Source organism: Schistocerca nitens, chromosome 4 (genome assembly GCF_023898315.1).
Source record: "Schistocerca nitens isolate TAMUIC-IGC-003100 chromosome 4, iqSchNite1.1, whole genome shotgun sequence".
In the NCBI taxonomy this organism is placed as follows: Eukaryota; Metazoa; Arthropoda; class Insecta; order Orthoptera; family Acrididae; genus Schistocerca; species Schistocerca nitens.
In genome coordinates this window covers 135,903,782-135,912,155 of record NC_064617.1, presented here as the reverse complement: position 1 = coordinate 135,912,155, position 8,374 = coordinate 135,903,782, and the positions used below count along the sequence as shown (strand labels likewise).

At 42.1% G+C, this 8,374-nt stretch overlaps 1 pseudogene; it reads left to right on the top strand.

Annotated features, from left to right (window-relative positions):
- Positions 1 to 468: 468 nt before the first annotated feature.
- Positions 469 to 587, top strand: LOC126254156 (5S ribosomal RNA; annotated as a pseudogene).
- Positions 588 to 8,374: the final 7,787 nt, after the last annotated feature.

Sequence of the window (8,374 nt, the reverse complement as noted above, 5' to 3'; positions counted from 1 at the left end):
GTGCAGACTGTTCTGAAGGTAATATTCTTTCAGGTGATGAGAAGTGAACGAGTACTGTCCACTAACTTACTTGGAAACAGAACTGGAGAAAACTATGAGGATCCGTTTGACATTTTTGTGAATTTCATTTTCTTGAAATTGCTAGGGCTTTTCACCAGCACCTATAGCGCTGTAACCGAGAACATTGGCAATGCTTCCATCAAGAAAAGACCAAAGACCGCTGTACGCTCATCAGTGCATGTAAGGCAGCAGTATATAAGCGACATGCAAATCATTTACGGCTTTAATGATCTTGGTTCGAAACAGAACAAAACTGTACACTTTTGAGAGTAATTCCTGAACACTGGGCTTCAGTCTGCATCGTAATTACGATTTTCGTGACTAATATTCTCTATAGCGCAAGTATTAGCTGTGTTAATGAAAGATACGGAGATAAAGTTAAATCCTGTTAGCTAAAGTGGCCATAGAGCCAACGGCCTTGCCGCAGTTGTAACACCCGTTCCCGTCAGATCACAGAAGTTAAGCGCTGTCGGACTTGGTTAGCATTTGGATGGGTCACCATTCGGGTCTGCCGAGTGCTGTTGGCGAGCGGGATGGACACAGCCCTTGTGACGCCAAATGAGAGGCTATCTGATTGAGAAGCAGCAGTACCGGTCACAGAAACTGACAGCGGCTGGGAGAGCGGTGTGCTGACCACATGCCCCTCCGTATCCGCATCTGGCGACGCCCAAGGCCTGAGGATGACACGGCGGCCGGTCGGCTCCGTTGGACCTTCGGCCTTCTAGGCCTGCTCCGACAGTGTTTGTGTTTCTTTTCAAGTGGCCATAAGAGGAGAGCTAACAAATTAAGAGAGATATGAAGCACCAACTCTCCAAATCTCTGGGAGCAAGCATCCCTGAGAAGGTCCCCTGTATTTGCTGTTATGTGCCAATAAACAGTGAAAGGGTACAGTACCACCCAACATTGAAAATAGGTACAACATTCTTCGTTATTCTTGTCAAAAAAATGGCTCTGAGCACTATGGGACGCAACTGCTGAGGTCATAAGTCCCCTAGAACTTAGAACTACTTAAACCTAACTAACCTAAGGACAACACACACATCCATGCCCGAGGCAGGATTCAAACCTGCGACCGTAGCGGTCGCGCGGTTCCAGACTGTAGCGCCAGAACCGCTCGGCCACCAGCGGCCGGCTTATTCTTGTCAGAACAACATATTTCTTGTAATAATAACTCAATTTCACTTAATACACCGAAGCCGCATACCAGTGTAGGAAAGAATGACAATTTATTTATTTAATTGATAACATGTGCACATCCACTAAATAAATCCCTACATCCAATTTGGTGAGATCTGTGAAATGAATGAATGTATGGTCGTCTGCTAACCGCAGATAATGATTGTGCAATATATGATCATCTTTGAGACGGTCCTTTGGTCACCTTTGTTGGAACCAAAGAGATGAAACTCACCTGAGCTTTGAGCGCCTGAAATGTGGCTGACCAATACGGTAGCAAGGTGCTCCCCCACTTCGACAGAGGTGCGAGACGACCTGAAGAATGGCTATGTTTCAGCACTCTGCCGCTGGATCTTGTGTTGGTAAGACCTGTCTTAGGTGTGCTCCGTAAAGACAAAAGAGAGGAGAGAATGGTATGCACGTGGAATACTTAAGAGTAGTTTGGAATAATAATTTCTCCATTTCAGGAACTTTTGTGGGGAGAATTAAATGTCAGGAAGGTAATATTAAGGGGATCATAGTAATCTTCGGAAATGACCAACGGTCACAATGAAACCACGTGTAGCAATAAGTTGAAATACATCCGAGTGCTTAAGTTAAGCTGAATTACTGGCATGTGTAGTATAAATTGGAAATATTTAAGAAATGGCGTGTGCAGGACTTGAAATTAGAGACGAGTACTTCCACGTGGTGAGTACTGTGTGAGTCTCAATCTGTGTATGAGACAAAGGATAAGGAGAAGTACTCGTCCATGGTATCAGTTGAAGACTCGCGTGTGTGATGAATATGTTCTTAATATTACTTTGCGTGTTATGTTTCCGTGTGACGCTTGATTCAAACTATAATACTCTGAGAGTGAAGCAAGGTGAGTCAGCCGTCTATCCAGCAACGCCACTTGGCTTGCATTGCACAGGAAGACGTGCATATGTCCTCCAGAGCTCATAGTAGGAAAGAAAAGTTACGAAGTGGGGCAGTGTCGTGTGAAACTGGGATGAATATTAATTGAAGTGGGAAAACTGAAAGTGATGTGATTATAACGTTGTGACTATTCTTGGTGTTGTATTGTATGTTGCCAGTGTGATGTATTTCATGTAATATAAGTATGTGTGGTTTGCATGGGAGAGTAGCAAGATAGTTTCAGAGGCAGTGGGTTATGCATGTTCCTTTTTGTACCGCTCGGTCTGGAGGAAATTTTCGTGATGATGGGTGTGAGAGTCGAAGTGTGAGATATAGCAAAAGATCCACCATCCTATCCAGAAAGTGCACTGTAGTATTAGATAATTACGAGACCATAAGATAGAGAATCACCAATGTAAAGCCATGCCCACTGGGCGGAGTTTCTCATGTGGAATTGTTGTAGAAAATGTAATGGTGTGTTTAGGTTATAGAATTTATCGGAATAAAAAAGATAGTGACAAGAAAAAGATTGGTGGCCTTTTCCTTCGAATTGTATGTTGTCATGATATCCAGAATTTATAATGTGTGCGCCATTCGTATTCAGTGCGATGGCCACGCGTTGATCAAAGCCGTTAAATAAGAAAGAAAATGTGGTATTGCCAGTGCATAGTGAAAGTCAGAGTTGTGTAAATTACTAATAGTCAGATGTGCGTTTCCGTTGCGTAATGTTCAAACATGAGAATAATTTGTAGCTTAATTGTATTAGAGCTCATAATCAGTCACTGAGAAATATGAATAAATCCACTCGCTTGGCAGATCACTCATCTTGCAGGCCTAACTGCTTGATGCCACAGTATGAGCAAGGCATGTGGGTGCCTCTCAACAGCAGAGAGCTGAGGATGTTCGTAAACGTGCACAGGTCGTGAAATCAGAGAGGCGTCAGCCTGCTGGCACAATGGCAGGCGTCTTGCGACGTGACAGTCGCACTGATAAGGACAGGATTACCGTCTTCTCAGAGGGTCGTTCTTTCTCCGTTTACACAGGATTCTCCACTGCTGCAAGTAGCACAGGTACCTATAACTGCCAAGCTACTGATGTGCGGAGTGGTAATAATTTCTTTTCTCTCCTAGGAACTTTACAAACATATTTAATACTTTACTGATTAATGGAAAATTTCATATAAAGATGTGAAACAAATACTAACATAGAGATAGAGGGGCTGGCCAGTACTTACCTCAGCTCAGTACAGCCGATAGATACACAAAACAGAACAGAAAATTTACGTGTCCTAGTTTTCGGAACTTTGTTCCTTCGTTAGGGAGGAGAGAGGGGGAAAAGGGGAACAAGGGAAAGTGGACTCAATTACTCACAACCCAGGTTATGAAGCTACAGGGGAAAGGTAAACAGGGAGGGTAGCAAAGATGGAGGCATGGGTGTCAGGGAAGTTCCGAAAGCTAGGACACGTAAATTTTCTGTTCTGTTTTGTGTATCTATCGACTGTACTGAGCTGAGGGAAGTACTGGCCAGTCCCTCTATCTCTTTGTTAGTATCTATTTAATACTTTGTAACACTTGACAAAATTATACATTTTATTTGTTTGATAGCAATATAATGAAGTAACAGCTAAACGCTAACCTGTTTCGATTTACTAGCAACCATCCTTAGATCTACAGAAACCAAACAGAAAAACTGGCTTCCTGATAATGTGAAAATCACCAGCAATATTTAAAAACATAATTTAAGTTTTTAATGAAAGTATTATTGAAAAAGTAAAACCTGCTGTGCTTGTACACTAATTGATACCCAAATACAGCATCCAAAGACTGGTCAGAGCAAAAGTATTACTGTGTAAATCTAGCAGGAGGTGAATTGTTACGCACGCTTGCCCATGACTACTGTGATTCGACAGTAATAACTAACAAATGACGAACAAGGACACACAGTGACAATTCTCAGAAGCAAACAGAACGAACTAACGTTATGATGACACTTAACAAATTTAGGGACAAGTACAATAACGTACATCAATACTGTTCCGTTATTGTTAGTTCATTCCCCTCACCCAATAGGGTCGGGGTGCGGGGGGCTGTCAGTGGTGCAATATCCCGATCTTCAGCCAAAATCCTTAACAACATAAATAAAGACCTTACAAACACGATGAAAGGCTGTAACTCTCAAAACTTTTTGGAAATCTATAAGAAGGTGAATGTTTGATGCCATTTACAGAAAATTACACTGTTGTTTTTCTTCATTTTGAAAATTAAAATAAAAAGACGGAAAGATAAACAGAAAAAACAGATATTTAGAACAAGTTAGAAAGGACGGTGACGTTCATTAAAAATAAGCATTCCGCTTTCACTAAAAAGGTGAAAGACGTGCACCAGAAAAAAACTATTTGGGGAGGGGAAAATGTGTTCTGTAGGGCTGAAGTGTGTGGATCGGAATAACAGAGGTCTGTGAGGAGTAATATGTAGATGAAGGCAGGTGTAGGGATGAACAGACAGAAGGTGAGAAGGAGTCAGGTGGGTGAGCAGGCCCATGCTGGAGAAGGGATGCCGAGAGATAGGGTAAATAGAGGGAGAAACCTGATGTGGAGTCGGATATGTGGGGATGAGCTATAGTTGGTAGGATGGATAAACATCAGGGTGAATTTCATTGTCTCTGAGAGGGAGTTGGTTGAATTTCTGTTGGGGTAGGATGTGGACTGTGTGTAGCTGTAAAAACGGTGCAATGTTTTGGTAAAGGTGCAGCTGCATAGCAGGATTCGTGAGCAGAGCGGATATTCGGAGATGTTCAGTGTGAGTGAGGGAAGGGAATTTGGTGAGATGGTAGAGGATCCACCTTAAATTTTGATTAATAATCAGCATTGGCGGCTGAAGACATCCGGTATAAGAAGTCACTCATTCTGCCAACGGCCTTGTCAAAGAAGGCAGAGGAGTGGACAGAGGTTCAGGGCACTCTCTTGCCCTCAGGATGGGAAACTGCCCCTAAAGGCGGAAGAATCAGCAATGATCAACGGCATGAGGATGCAGAAGGCAATGGAAACCACTGCATTAAAAGACACATGATGTGTATCCACACGACATGTGGCCTGTAAGTGAAAAATATTATGATGATCTCTCCATTGGCGAAATCTTCCGGAATAGTTCACCATTCGGATCTGTGGGAGGGGACTGTCAAGGGGGAGGTAACCATGAGAAAAAGATTGAATAATCAACTGAAGGATAACGTTCTACGAGTCGGGGCGTGGAATGTCAGAAGCTTGAATGTGATAGGGAAGCTAGGAAATCTAAAAAGTAAACTTGCAAAGGCACAATCTAGATATAGTAGGGGTCAGTGAAGTGAAATGGGGAGAAGACAAGGATTTCTGGTCAGATGAGTATAGGGTAATATCAACAGTAGCAGAAAATGGTACAACGGGAGTAGGACTCGTTATGAACAGGAATATAGGACAGAGGGTGTGTTACTGTGAACAGTTCGGTGATAGGGTTATTCCTATCAGAATCGACAGAAAACCGACACCGACAACGATAGTTCAGGTATACATGTCGACGCTGATAGCTGAAGATGAAGAGATAGAGAAAGTGTATGAGGATATTGAAAGGGTAATACGATACGCAAAGTGAGATGAAAATCTAATAGTCACGTGGCACTGGAATGCAGTTGTAGGAGAAGGAGCAGAAAGAAAGGTTACAGGAGAATATGGGCTTGGGACAAGGCATGAGAGAGGAGAAAGACTAATTGAGTTCTGTAACAAGTTTCAGCTAGTAATAGCGAATACCCTGTTCAAGAATCACGAGAGGAGGAGGTATACTTGGAAAAGGCTGGGAGATACGGAAGGATTTCAGTTAGATGGCATCATGGTCAGACAAGGATTCAGAAATCAGATTCTGGATTGTAAGGCGAACTCAGGTGTAGATACAGACTCAGATCACAATGTGATGAAGAGTAGGCTGAAGCTTAAGAGATTAGTCAGTAAGAATCAGTACAAAAAGAAGTGGGATACGGAAGTACTAAGGAATGACGAGATGCACTTGACGTTCTCTAAGGCTGTAATTACAGCAATAAAGAATAGCCCAATAGGCAGTAGAGTTGAAGAGGAATGGACATTTCTAAAAAGAGCAGTTACAGAAGCTGGAAAGAAAAAGAGTTACAAAGAAAATAACTGCAAAGAAACCATGGGTAACAGAAAAAGTACTTCAGCTGATCGATGAAAGAAGGAAGTACAAAAATGCTCAGGGAAATTCAGGAATACAGAAATACAAGTCGGTGAGGGATGAAATAAATAGGAAGTTTAGGGAAACTAAGACGAAATGGCTACATCAAAAATGTGAAGACATCGAAAAAGAAATGATAGTCGGAAGGACTGAAACAGCATATAGGAAAGTCAAAAGAACCTTCGGTGAAACTAAAAGAACCAAGAGGGAATAATAAGAGTGGGCGACCAAGAACTAAATGCTCGAATTAAAAAGGGTGTAAGATAGGAGTGTAGTCTTTGGCCCATACTGTTCAGTATGTACATTAAAGAAGCAATGATGGAAATGAAAGAAACATTCAGTAGTGGAATTAAAATTCAATGATACGATTCGCTGGTGACATTGCTATCCTGAGTGAAAGTGAAGATGAATTACATGATATGCTGAATAGTGTGGGCAGTATAATGAGTACAGAGTACGGACTGAGAGTAAATCGAAGAAAGATGAAAGTAATTGGAAGAAGCAGAAATGAGAATAGCGAGAAACTTAACATCAGTATTAAAGGTTACTAAGTAGATGAAGTTATGACTTCTGCTATCTAGGCAGGAAAATAACCAACGATGGACGGAGCAAGGCCGACATCAGAAGCAGACTAGCACTGGCAAAAAGGGCATTCTTGGCCAAGAGAAACCTACTGGTACCAAACAAAGGCCTCAATTTGAGGAACAAATTTCTGATAATATACGTTTGGAGTACAGCATTGCAGTCATGGACTGTGCGGCTGGTCCCGGCGGAGGTTCGAGTCCTCCCTCTGGCATAGATGTGTGTGTGTTTGTTCTTAGGATAATTTAGGTTAAGTAGTGTGTAAGCTTAGGGACTGATGACCTTAGCAGTTAAGTCCCATAAGATTTCACACACATTTGAACACAGTACAGCATTGTATGGTAGTGAAACATGGACTGTAGGAAGACCGGATCTAAGCATTTGAGATGTGGTACTACAGACGAATATTGAAAATTAGGTGGATTGATAAGGTAAGGAATGAGGAGGTTCTGCACAGAATCGATGAGGAAAGGTATATGTGGAGCCGGCCGATGTGGCCGAGCGGTTCTAGGCACTCAATCCGGACCCGCGTTGCTGCTACAGTCGCAGGTTCGAATCCTGCCTCGGGCATGGACGTGCGTGATGTCCTTAGGTTAGTTAGGTTTAAGTAGTTCTAAGTCTAGGGGACTGATGACCTCACATGTTAAGTCCTATAGTGCATAGAGCCATATAGTTAACGTATATGTGGAAAACACTGACAAGTAGAGACAGGATGGTATGACATCTGTTAAGACATCAGGGACTGACTTCAGTGGTACTAGAGGGAGCTGTAGAGGGCAAAAACTGTAGAGGAAGACAGGGATTGGAATACATTCAGCAGATAATTGAGGATATACATTGCAAGCACTACTCTGAAATGAAGAGGTTGGCACAGGAGAGAAATTCGTGGCGGGTCGCATCAAACCAGTCAGAAAACAATGTTGAAAATTAGGTGGATTGATAAGGTAAGGAATGAGGAGGTTCTGCACAGAATCGGTGAGGAAAGGAATATGTGGAGCCGGCCAATGTGGCCGAGCGGTTCTAGGCACTGTCCACATGAGGGACAGGTAAAGGAATGTGGAAAGCAAGATGGATAGTATAATGTTCAAGGATTTGGAGGGACTGATAGGACTTTGGAGGAACGAAGATTGATGAAATATTTGCACATGAGAGGATGACTCGTTTGAATGTTACGTAGGTGTGGAGGATAGTGGAGTGGTATAATAGTTTCACTAGTTTAAAACAACTGCAGTGTTTTTGTTGAATGGTTGTTAGGTGACCGTTTCGTTCGAGTTGCTGGTTGATGGAAGCTCCAAGATATTATAGTGTATTAGCTTATTTATTTCTTTATTGCATTGTATAGTTCATCACATGAATTATTTACATACAAGAAGTCTGCAACACATACATAAAGTATGCATTTAAAACATACAGGTCATATGAAAAAAAAGAAAAGATATAAA